We start from the raw sequence: 13,445 nt of genomic DNA, 5'->3' as shown, positions 1-13,445 counted from the left end.
CTGTCGCTATTTCGGTAACTAACCGCTTCGTCGCTTTCTGCAATTCAGTCGCCTGTCGCTACTTCTGGTACCGTCTTCTGTCGCCATTTCCTCTGGTAACTAATCCTCTGTCGCTGGTTTTCGCAATTCAACTCTTCGTCGCTGTCTTCTCTGGTAATCCGCCGTTCTGTCGCCTTTCTGTAATCAGCCGCTCGTCTCTGGTTTTCGGTAACCAGTCGCCGTCGCTCTCTGGCAACTAGCCGTTTGTCGCTGCTTTCTGGTAACGACGCCGTTTGTCGCCATTCTCTGGTAACGCCGCTGTCGAGTCTCTGGTAACCCGCCGTTTGTCGGCCTTCTCTGGTGACTTACTGCTGTCGCTTTCTGCAACTAACCGTTTGTCGCTGCTTTCTGGTAATTCAACCTGTCGCTCGCGTTCCTCTCTGGTACTTCTAACCTGCTTCGCGTTCTTCTGGTAACTAACCTTCTGTCGCGCCTCTCTCTGGTAACTAACCGTCTGTCCCGCCTTCTCTGGTAACCGACCTCCTGTCGCCTTCTGGTACACCGATTTCCGTCGCTCTCTGGTAACTGACCTTTCGTCGCCTCCTCTGGTAACTGACCTTGTCAGCCTTCTGGTAACCAACCTTCTGTCGTCTCGGTAACTAACCGTCCGTCGCGCTCTCTGGTAACTGTCGCCGCTCGTCGCCTCTCTGGTAACTAACCTTCGTCGCCTCTCTGGTAATTCAGCCGCTGTCGCGTTTCGGTAACTGCTTGCGCTCGCACCGACCGTCTGTCGCTCTCTGGTAACTAGCCTTCGGTCGCTTCCTTCTGTAAACTAACCGTCTGTCGTCTCTCTTCTAAGATCGCCGCCTGTCGCTGTCGCTTCTGGTAACTACCACCTTCGCCGCCAGTCTTCTGGTAATCAACCTTCTGTCGCCTTCTGGTAACTCAACCTTCTGTCGCTCTCTCTTCTGGTAACGTCGCCGCCTGTCGCGTCTTCTGGTAACGCCGCCGTTTGTCGCGTTTCTGGTAATTCAACCGTCTGTCGCGTTTCTGGTAACGCCGCCGTTTCTGTCGCGCTTCTGGGTAATCTAGTCGTTTGTCGCTGCGTTTTCTGGTAACTAACCGCTGTCCGTTCTTTGCAACAGCCGCTCGTCGCTTCTGGTAACGCCGCCTGTCGCTTCGGTAACGCCGCCGCTCGTCGCTATCTTCTGGTGCCGCCGCCTCATGTCGCTGCTCTCTCTGGTAACTAACCTCTTGTCGCCTTCTGGTAATCAACCGCTTGTCGCGTTTCTCGGTAATTCAACCTTCTGTCGCCAGTTTCTGCAAACTAACCTTCGTCGCCGCTTTCTCTGGTAATCCAACCCTCGTCGCCTCTCTGGTAACTAATCGCCTGTCCCCGGCTCCTCTGGTAACCGATTCTGTTGTCTCGTAACCGACTCTGTCGCCTCCAGTAACTGACCGTCTGTCGTTCTCTCTGGTAACCGACCTGTCGTCGTCTCTCTGGTAACTAGCCGCTCTGCGTTCTTCTGGTAACTACCGTCTGTCGCGTCTCTCTGGTAACGCCGCCTGCTCGCGCTCCTCTGGTAACTGGTCCTGTCGCCGTTTCTGGTGCTGCCGTCGCCGCCTCTCTGTAACCAGCCGTCGTCGCCTTCTGGCCTGACCGTTTGTCGCGTTTCTTCTGGTAACTAGCTTCTGTCGCCTTCTCTGGTAACTAGTCGCCAGGGCGCTCGCTGACGCCGCTCGCGCATTTCTGGTAAATACACGCTATGCGCTTTGGCAACTCAACCCTCTGTCGCTATTTGGCACCAACTTTGTCGCTTTCTTCTGGTAACGCCGCCGCTCGTCGCGCCCTGGTAACGCCGCCGCTTCGTCGCGTTCCTCGGTAGATTCAACCGCCTGTCGCCTTCTGGTAACGCCGCGTCGCCGCGTTTCGGCACCAGCCGCCTGTCGCGCTTCTGGCACCAACCTTTCTGTCGCTTTCTGGTAACTCAACCGCTCTGGTCGCCGCCTGGTAACTGCCTGCTCGTCTGTCGCGTTCCCGGCTAGCCGCCTGTCGCGTCTCTGGTAACTAACCTTCGTCGCCGCTTTCTGGTCAACCAACCTTCGTCGCGCTCTTCTGGTAACTACCGTCTGTCGCCTCCGTCGCCGCTGTCGCGCTCCTGGTAACCAGCCGCCTGTCGCTCTGGTAACCCGCCGCCTGTCGCCGTTTTCTGGTGACCGCCGTCGTCGCTCGGTGACGCCGTTCGTCGCGTTTCTGGCAACGCCGCCTGTCTCGGCCTTCTGGTAACCAGCCGCCTGTCGCCTTCTGCAACTGACCTTCTGTCGCCTTCTTGTATTCAACCTTCTGTCGCGCTCTTCTGGTAACTAACCTTCGTCGCGCTTCTGGTAACCGCTCGCCGCTCGTCGCCTTCCTGGTAACCAGCCGCCTGTCGCGTCTCTGGTAACTAACCTCTGTTGCAGCCTCTCTGGTAACTAACCTTCTGTCGCGCTCTCTGGTAACTAGCCGCCTGTCGCTGACGTCTGGTGATCTGCCGCCGTCCTTCTTCGGTAACGCCAGCCGCTGTCGCGCCTTCTGGTAATCTAGCCGCTTGTCGCTTCGGTAAGCTGCCGTCGTCGCCTCTCTGGTAACTGCCGCTCGCGCTTGTAACTGCCGCCGTCGTCGCTGCTTCTGGTAACCGCCTGTCGTCGCGCTTCGGTGAACGCCGCCGCCTGTCGCGCTTCTGTGCAATCAGCGCCGCTGCTCAGTCAGCGTTTCCTTCTGGTAACGTCACCGCCTGTCGTCTTCGGTAACGCCGCTCAGTGCCGTCGCTGCGTTTCTGGTAACGCCGCCGTCGCCTCTGGTAACCCGCCGCCCGTCGCGTTCTCTGGTAATCTGGCCGCTCGTCGCGTGCCTTCGGTAATTCAACCGCTGTCGCGCCTTCTGGTAACTCCAACTGCGTTTGCTCGCTTGGTAACTAACCTGTCGTCGCCTTCGGTAACCAATCGCTCTGTCGGCCTTCTGGTTGCACCGCCGCCTTTCGTCGCTCTCTGGTAACCGACCGTTTGTCGCGGTCTCTGGTAACGCCGCCGTCTGTCGCGTCTCTGGTAACGCCGCCGCCTGTCGCGCTTCGGTAACGTCGCCGCCTGTCGCGTTCTCTGGTAACCAGCCGCCTGTCGCTTTCTGGTGACGCAGTCGTCTGTCGCTGTTTCTCTGGTAATCCAGCCGCTTCGTCGCTAGTTTCTGGTAACTAACCGTTCTGTCGCGTCTCTCTGGCACCAACCTTCTGTCCCGCTTCCTGGTAACTGACCTTTCTGTCGCTTTCTGGTAACCAACCGTCTGTCGCCTCTCTGGTAACTAACCTTCTGTCGCTTCTCTGGTAATAACCTTCTGTCGCTCTCTGGTAACTCAACCTTCTGTCGCGTCTCTCTGGTAACCTAGCCGTCTGTCGCGTCTCTTGGTGACGCCGCCGTCGTCCCCGACAACAAGTCTTGGTCGTGTCTTTGGCATAATTAAAACTGATGACTTATTTATCAAATAACTCCGTAATTATTATTATGTGATTAAACTGATTAATCATGTAACTGTAATTAACTAGGAAGTCGGGGCACCAAGTAAAATATTCAGATTACAACGTTATAATTTTCCTAATATAACTTTCAGAAATATAATATCTGATCACATAGTCTTCTGATTAATGCATTATTTACCTCACATTAGGTTCATTCCAAACGTCGTAAATTGTTGGTTATCTGCACGAATCCCAGTCTTCACTGAATCATCCATACATCAATTGTCTTAAAATAATTGATTTACTAAGTAATTCACAGAAATGCGTCACACAAACAAAATCGATATATTTCCAAAGAAATTATATGGGGTATGTGCCATGGTTTGATCAATTTGATTTCCATTGATAATTTGTGTGATTTGTCAGCACATTCAACTATGTAAAGAAAAAGTATTTAATAAGAATATTTCATTCATTCAGATCTAGGATGTGTTATTTTAGTGTTCCTTTATTTTTTGAGCAGTATATTTACAAAGAAAGGAGGATGTGCCCTAATAGCGGCTTGTTAGACAGTGATAATTATAACAATTGAAATGCTAATCCTTCACATATGAAAGCTCATTCGGAACTATTGCAATCAATATATATATTTACGCTCAGTGTGTCGTCGGTATCTCTGTTGAAACGCTTGTCTGTTGGAGAGTTTGTCCGCTCTCTCTCTGTCGTGGTTAGAATGGCTGGTTCAGTGACATTACTTCATGTCGTTATAGGATAGAGATTTTTGGCTGTTGGTTTTCGCGTTCAATGATACCGATTTCCTAGCTGCAGACTAGTAATTAATATCAAAGACTTGTTCTATTCTGTCAGTATCGATATAGTGGTATGGTTAAAAGCCCTATGCTCGCAACTTGGTCTGGGGGGGGCTATGCTCACAACTTGGTCTGGGGGCTATGCTCACAATCTCTGGGTCTGGGGAGGCTATGCTCACAACTTGGTCTGGGGGGCCTATGCTCACAACTTGGTCTGGGGGCCCTATGCTCACAACTTGGTCTGGGGCCCCATGCTCGCAACTTGGTCTGGGGGCCCCATGCCAGCAACTCTGGTCTGGGGGGCCCTATGCTCACAACCTGGTCTGGGGGCCCTATGCTCACAACTTGGTTCGGGGGGCTTGCTCACAACTTGGTCTGGGGGGCCCTATGCTCACAATCCTGGTCTGGGGGGCCCTATGCTCACAACTTGGTCTGGGGCCCTATGCTCGCAACTTGGTCTGGGGAGGGGGGCCCCATGCTCGCAACTTGGTCTGGGGCCCTATGCTCGCAACTTGAAGTCTGGGGGTCCATTCGCACAACTTGGTTCATGGCGGGCTCTGTACACAACCTGGCCCGCGGGGCCTATGCTCACAACTTGGTCTGGGCCCTATGCACACAACCCTGGTCTGGGGGCCCTGTGCCACAACTTGGTCTGGGGTGGGCCCTATGCGCGCAACTTCTGTCTGGGGGGCCTGATGCTCGCAATCCTGGTCTGGGGGAGGGGGAGGCCCCATGCTCGCAACTCTGGTCTGGGGGGGCCCATGTCGCAACTTCTGGTCTGGGGGCCCTATGCTCGCAGCTTGGCCTGGGGGCGGGCATGCCATGAAGATGCTTATGAAATATTCTGTGCCCTGTTTCCCTGCCAGTGAGCTTCGGGACAGACAGCTGTAGGCTATTTGATCAAGAGATAGGAAGTAATCAGGTAGCCCTGTCTTTATGACGTCTCCATTGGATCCGAGCAGGACATGAGTGGTCAAAAAGGGAGAGAGCTGGGAATATTTTTCAAATGCATTGAGGAGCTTTTGTAATTCTCAATGGAGCGGTGAAACGGTATGTGCTTGCTTGCTGCCTTGAAGGAGACAAAGGCATCACTTTGAGAAGCTCCCACAGGCTCAGTAGCAGGTAAAGCGTTTAGCCCATCAGAAATACTATCAGATGGGCACATTTGTAAGCTCGCATTACGCAGGCTAGCAGCATATAGTGTCTACTTATGCGTTTGCGTTCTTACTCAGCGCCTTGACCGGAGCGCTGCCAAACAGAATAAGGACCAGTCAACTGCAATGAAATGCTAGAAACACAGTTTCTCTCACAAGCGTAAGCATAGGTTAAAGTCCACTCTGCAAACAATGGGTCCACCCAACAATGAGAATGCTGAAAGACTGATATTGACGTGCGCCAACCGAAAATGACTCATGGCCCGAAAAGCCGGTGCTGGGATTGTAGATTGTAAATGATAGAAATGGCAGCAAAATGTAGTACTGGTGATATATGTAATGGGGAATTGATATATTACTCAATATCACCGTTTAAACATTGTTATATTGCACCTAGAAAGGGCACTGGGCAAACAATGATTCGTTGTCGTTTAATAAAACATATGAGCTCATCAGCTTAAACACCACCTGCATCTGGCCGGCCAATTGTTAACCGTGCCAGCACCAACGTCACCCAGCACGCGGCTGCGTGATTTACCTCCGATATTCCCCTTCGTTTCAAGAAGAGAAAGTTTGAGGAGGTGGAGGAGGAGCGAGGTGTTTACGTCAAAACCAAGAACCCGTGAAGGTCAGTTATACTTCTTAGTTATAATCTCGTTGTATAACACAATTCCATGGAATAACATTCATCCTGTTATATAACACAACCCATAATACCATTCATCTCAGCTCTTCTAACACAATCTCCATAATACACATTCATCTCTTAACATACAACTCATAATATAGCCATCTATCCTGTTATAACACAACCCAATACACCATTCACTTGTTATAATACACCCCATAATACCATTCAATCCTGCCTGAACATCTATCCTGTTATATATCACACCTGAGCATTTGATACCATATCTCATTTATATTTGATGTCTATACAGGTTCAATTCATCTCCACTTGCACATACCTACACATCATCTTATCTCCTACCATAATATATCATCTATCCTGTTATATATCACAAACCTATAATACCATTCATCTCAGCCTATATGTCATCCCACATCATTCATCTCTAAATGCAGTAACATAAACCCATAATACACATTCATCTCTGAAGAGAACATTAAACTGTTTGTCAGCACATTCATCTCGTTATATGGTCACACATTCATAGCCGCCATAATACACATTCACCCTGTTATATAACAATATTCATCCAGTATAATACGTCTCCATACCACCATTCAATCCTGCCATATAATTACGCCCCAGTAATACAACATTCATCTCGTTATGGCGGTCACATCATACCATCCGCTGAGACCACACCATAATACACCATTCATCCTTGCCATATAACACACCTATAATAATACCATCTCGCAGCCTTATAATACATCATTCATCAATATACCATTCATCCTGTTATATAACACAATCATAATACAACATTCACTCTGTTATAGTATCACAACCCATAATATAATATCTACCATCTATCATAACACAAACCCATAATATACCATTCATTCCTGTTATATAATATAGCTCATCCACCCCAGTTATATAACACAACTCATAATATACCATTCATCTCGTTATATAACACACCTCATAATACACATTCATCTCGTCTTGTAACACACATTCATCCTGAAACTCTATAATACATTCCACCCTGTTAGGCATTCATCTTGTTATAACACAACCCACATTCATCCTGTTATATCAATAAACCTTTGTAATACCATTCATCCTGTTATAGTATCACGTCTCCATACCATCTATCTCAAAGAGAGACACAAATCTATACATTCACCCCAGCCCATCTCTGTTATAACACACCCATATCCTCTATAACACAACAAACCATAATAGGCCATTCATCTCTGTGAGTAACACACACATTCATCTTAAAGAGTAATCTCCATAATATAACATTCATCTCAAGAGTATGGTTTATCATCTGTACACAACCCATATCATGTCATTCATCTCTGTGCTTATACTCCAACCCATAATACACATTCATCCTGCTTAACACCATCTCATCCTGTTATATCAGACCATTCATCTCTGTTTCTATACCCAACATGAGGTTTCAGCCGCCTCAGTTAAGTGCTGCCAGCGTGCTTTCGTTTTCACCAGAACAGAGGCTAACGGCAGCAAGAAGAAACTCCCAAGAAATAGGAAAGAAAGCTACAGTGCCGAGGAGATGCAAAGGAAGAGATATACAAGTACGTAGCGATAAATATTTCAGAATATAGAGATTCCGCTCATTCAACATACTAATTTGTTATTTGTCAAAGAAGAAAAGAAGAAAAGGTCAAGTGAGGACTGCTGAGAGCCAGAACTTTGCCGTGGTTGCACTGTGTCAGATCGACCGGTGCACCCGGGACCAGCCATTGAGAATTGAGACGCAGGTTAGCCAGAATGACCAGCAAAGCGATCTCAGTTATGAGACTCTGATACCGATCACTGACTGAGAACCGGGATCGAGAGACTGTAGCTGATTCGTTACATTCTTGATGATGATTCGACCGCTTAAAGACTAGAGAACTGGAGACGGAGGTTGCTTCAGAATGACATAGCTGATCTGTTATGCAGCATTCTGATATGGGTATTCCCTGTGATTTGGTTTAAGATGAACCTTGCTTCATTGTACCTCTTATTATACAATCGTTCAAAGCACTACATGTAATCAATAACCATGTTAAACATACCCACCCACTGGCTTGACGATGCCTGAAAGAGCGAAGTTTTTCGCTGTCTTGTTCATAAGTACAACTATTTTTCTTCAGTCAGCGGTATTTCACCAGCTATGGTGGATCTGTACTTCGGGATTTTTACTACCTTGTTACGCTATTAAATTATTCTTAACATGACTACAATATTTTTCCCATTACTTACACACGATGCCAATGCCAAAGCAACAGCTTAGAATGCGTACATTTATTCAAAATACAAACCACATGGCTTAGTCACCACTCTTCCTACATACACTAGGCCACACTGATTGTATCGGGTACCCTGTATATAGATTTCACTGACTCGGCACAGTAATTTCGTAGATTTCATTACCCGGTAGCTTGTATATAGACGACACCGACTCAGCAGCCGGTACTTCCTGTATAGTAGACTCGTTATGTTACATTTACCAGTTTATTTGGGTAAATATTTTATTGCTGTCACTGGTTCACTGTTGGCCATGGCTTGCCAGTCAGCATTTCACAGCAACACAGCCAGCCAGTGAGCTTGTCGTCAGCATTTCACAGTAAGGCGCTGTCAGTCAGCTTCACAGTAATCTACACTGTTATTAAGGGTCAGTCACATTATTGTGCAGCGTCTACACTGTTACCATGGGCTTGTCAGTCAGCATTCACGTAGCGTTCATAGTTACAGTGCATGTGACGTAAAGTTTGATATAGATGCTGCGGTTCCTGTTGAAGTATAGCATTACAGCCTGGCCTTCTTGCGCGATGCTGCTTACCTGGGTGAGTTTCGCGCAGCCAGCCGCGTCCCACCCTGCACTCCAGCCTGCCGTTAATGCTGACAGCGGAAGATGAAAAAGGATTTCACACTCCATGACTCATATGTACAGGATGCATTTCCTGGGAGCTGGTGGAGAGACAGTTGATGGTAATAGTGTGACAGAAGGGAGGAGTCTCATGGGCAGCCAGCCTGCCAGCAATAACCTGAGAGCAGATGCCTAGCACACACCACACCTCGAGTTGTTGCTTGTTCACAAGATAAGCATATATACCTTGTTATTAGCTTGTATCTATAATACTGAATGTTAGTAGCATGTTTCATTGTCACACTGCTTAAAACTACAACTGTTCAGAACGTGCTGGTTTACTACCAACATCACACTGCTTAAAACTATAATCAGCTCAGAATGTGCTGCTATTTACTACCAATACACTGCTTAAAACTATAATTGTTCAGAATGCGTTGGTTTACTACCAATAATACGTTGCAACTAGACACGTGCTGTTTAATAATACACAGCTTAATTGTTCAGAATGTTGGTTTACAGTTGTAACACATATATCGAATTGTTCAATAATGTGCAAATGTATAATAAACACAGAAACCCAAAACCTGGGGGAAAAGGAACATACTTACGCCCCACCATGTTCTGCAACAAATGCCTTTATTCACAAAACAAAGACAATTTCACTCAACTGCCCCGACCCGCTGCAAACAAAGACACCTTCACCGACATACTAAACATAGACAACTCACCAACCACGCCCCGACCATACTAAAAACAGCCACAACTCACCAACCACTTCCTGACCATACTAAAACAAAGACAACTCACTCACACTCACGCCTGATCAGCTAAAACAAAGACAACTCACGCCACCATACTAACAAAGAAACTAAACAAAGACATGGCCAGGACAAGAGAACGGGGAGCAGGATGCTCCAGCCTGCAAAGCAGCTTATGGCAACAAAGTTGACCAACAAATAGCATGCCTTCGGGCCGCTACACGTCAGTCCCAGCGACCCTGATTGCTCCGCATAGAGCCAAACACAACACCTAACACAGTGAATGATTCAGTTTATTCAGTTCTAACACCTAAATACCAGCCCATAATTATTTCGACTCGTTTGAAGATAGCCTGGGATTACCAGCTAATATCCGCTGATGCCCAGCCTTGTCACTTGACACAGTGAATGTTACATTCATCCATGCCCAGCCAGAGCCTGCTCACAACACCTGGGACACAAAGTGAATACCATCCAGAATTGAAGCTTCAGAAGGCCATGCTGGGACCACCATGAGACAAACAGCCGATCATGTGCCGGCATTACTGGGGAAATGGTGCCAGAGGCACAGTCAGGCGGAAGCTTTAGTAAGGCGGCTGCTGGTCGCTCCCTCGCAAGGAGAGGAGCTTTAGTGCCTGCAGCTGACATGGCTGTCAAACAAGGCTGCCGTGGCCGCAGTATTCGCAGAAATTCAATAGATTCGCTGACAGGTTTAATGGAAAGCCTTTCACCAGATCCAGCAGGAATCACCAGACTGGCCAGATTAAAATGCTTCACGCGTGCTGTGTCAAACTATAAAATCATGTGTCAGTCAGAAAACATATCATCATTACCCGACATGTTCGTAGTCGGTTTCCTAGGAGGAAGTACGACATTGCGAACGATGACACTACCTCAGTCGGCCCATGAAGTCAGAAAAGATAATAGTTGTCACTCAGCTTGACGTGTTCAAATGAAACAAACCAGCATATTTCACTGCAAAAATATCACGATTAGTGTGGTAACGCCATACAGCCAACACACAGGTCATACCTACGGGATATCAGTACAACATTTGTACGCTCAAATGGGGCATGTAGGCTCACAAATGCAGTTAATGTGGGCCATAAATGGGAATGTAGGGCCTGTTAAATGGGTTAATGTGCTCATGTTATTAACATTAAATGGTTAATGAGGCTCGTTAATGTAGGCTCATTAAAATGGGGTTAATGTAAAATTATTAAAACGGGTTACGTAAAATTACAAAATGGGGTTATCGCAAATTACGTGTAGGCCAGTGGTTATCGTGTGCTTCACGTAGCTCACAGTTAATAAAATTATTAGTTACGTAAAATTATTGTCGTGGTTATCGTCATTAAAACGGAAAGCACATTGTCTCATCGTGTCAGGTAGCATCAGATTACGCTCAGGCCGGTTTCGTCAAATCCAGACATGCTATAATGCTTGAATGACACTCAGTTTCTGCGGAAACTACCAGGTTACCGAGCAGTGCGATTTGACATCGCATAATACCGGGAAATAATCACCCCACGCAGGCGGATCTCACAGCACACCACCGCAACATATAATATACCATTAGTTTCCAATGGCATTTTATTTATTAGTTATAGTGATCGAGTAAGTCTAACATAAAGTAGCGGCAAAGCCATGTTGCTTATGTGAGTGAAACATTTAGCGTTGTGACCTTCTTACCGCAGTCCAGCCATGTCTCGCTTCAGCTCTGCTTGTGAATTTCATGAATACCTTCAATGGGACCATCATAAGCTGCTTCCATTAAGACAGAGCAAAGTTGCCGACGTTAGGCTGCTGACGATGGCCCAGTCGTCGTTCACCATTGAAATGCAGTTTTTCTCTGTACACAGAAAGTTTATCGTCGGCGGAATGGCGCCATCAGCGGACAATACCAGCTTCCGTGTTTGTGGCGTTAATGCTGTCAGATATTTTCTGAACAAGATCAGTCGTTACGTCAATATTATCTCACCGTTTCACCCTCTCACACGTAATATACATTATCTCCAATTTAGCCGCTGATCACACGTGTTCTTCGATTGAGGGGATGACTCATCCGCGCGTGTTACTTGTAACAGTCAAATGCGGAAGAGCTCGATATGCCACCATTTTATATATTGTAGTTTTTTTACGGAAAATAAAGAAAATATTTGCGTAACATACCGAGTTTGATGTCGTCATTCGCCCCGAAACTACCTTTGGCTAAGATCAAGTGTAGTATCTGCTCTTATCAGTTTAATATTCGATACGTCCCTGGGGACCATATACAATTGATTTGGAAAGATGGAATGTTGCCCGTCCACCACGAGCCGACTCAGAGCCAGTAGTACAGGAACGGTGCACCCTTCTCACGTGCCAGAACAGACAGAGAAAAGTTGCTTCACATTGAGCACTGTTTCGAACGTTGACGAGACATTTGGTTTCATTGTATGTTAAGAACAAATTTCATTTTTAACTGCCAGCTCAGGGCAGCTGTACACTCGTAACTCAGCCACATGCTCTAACCAGGAGCCAAAGCCAGAGTGACCAGTCATTATCACAACACATTAAACATTGCAGTAATGAACATTTGACACAGATGGCTGGTCATCGCCATTGCAGCCTGCTGGACAGAGGAGTCAATTTCACTCAATAGCAAGGTCACTTCCAACATTAACAGTTTAGTATCATTTATTTATTTGGCCCATATTTTGATATTCTTTTCTTCTCGTAGCTTTATTTATTTTTATTTCACCTGACCAGGTAGGCAGTTGAATGTGCTCAATTTTACCTGCCACATAAAGCAAATCAGCCTGACAGAGCACCACAGAAAGCAAGACATGGAGTAAACAAACATACAGTCAATACCACGCAAAGCAAATAAACAAAAGCCTACACGTGAGCAAATGAGGTGAGAAGGAAGAACAAAAGGTTTCATGGTAGTAAATAACATAAATGCTAGTAAAACACTGAATGGTAGTTTCGCAATGGAAGAATGTGCAGCAAAAATAAAAACAATGGCAAAGGAGCAAAACAAATAAATAAACAAAGAGGTAGTTGCTGGGCTGGGCTCATAGGTACATATTGCTAGCCTGTAAGATTGTGCTGGTGCTGAGGGAGATAGGCTCAGCTCTTCAGAGATGCTTGTAGCTCGCCTCCAAATGCTGGGAGGCAGAGAACCGGAGAGAGGCTGTGCTGAAGAATTGTTCTGGGACAGAGACATACTGCATGGACAAGGTGTTGCCAGGTGGGATATGGTGACACAGCTGAGATGAAGGGGGGACTTTGTTTGCAGGGTCTGTAGATGACATGGCAGTGTTTGGCGACGGCATGTAGCTAGTCAGTTAATTCCAGAGCAGACAGTAAGCCCATGCGGGTAGTATGTTGGTGATAGATCAGTATCCACTTGTTGATATTGAGTGTCGACATCGTTAGTGTCGAGATTGGTAGATGGTCACTTACAGCGTAGCACAGCATGAGCATGATTGTTGCTAATAGAGTCATAGATTTGGGATATGGCCCGAAGATTGATGAGTCTAACAAGACACTCAAGTATTTGTGGTTGTCCAGATACTGTCAGAGCCGCCCTAGTGATGTTGACAGGCGGTAGTAAGTGCAGTAGCGACGGTTGAAGAGTTACGCATTTGCTGTAGCTTAAGAAGCTACCAGCGTCACAGAAGGAGTATGGTCGAAGTTGCCTGGGAGGGTTGTTAACACAGTTCAAAGAAGGTCGAAGCAGCTACGA

At 46.9% G+C, this 13,445-nt stretch overlaps 1 pseudogene; it reads left to right on the top strand.

Moving 5' to 3' along the window:
- The first annotated feature begins 11,901 nt into the window (after positions 1-11,901).
- LOC135568879 (U2 spliceosomal RNA) lies at positions 11,902-12,069 on the top strand (annotated as a pseudogene).
- The last annotated feature ends 1,376 nt before the right edge of the window (positions 12,070-13,445 follow it).

Source organism: Oncorhynchus nerka, unplaced genomic scaffold (genome assembly GCF_034236695.1).
Source record: "Oncorhynchus nerka isolate Pitt River unplaced genomic scaffold, Oner_Uvic_2.0 unplaced_scaffold_1364, whole genome shotgun sequence".
In the NCBI taxonomy this organism is placed as follows: domain Eukaryota; kingdom Metazoa; phylum Chordata; class Actinopteri; order Salmoniformes; family Salmonidae; genus Oncorhynchus; species Oncorhynchus nerka.
This window is presented reverse-complemented; position numbering and strand designations above follow the sequence as displayed.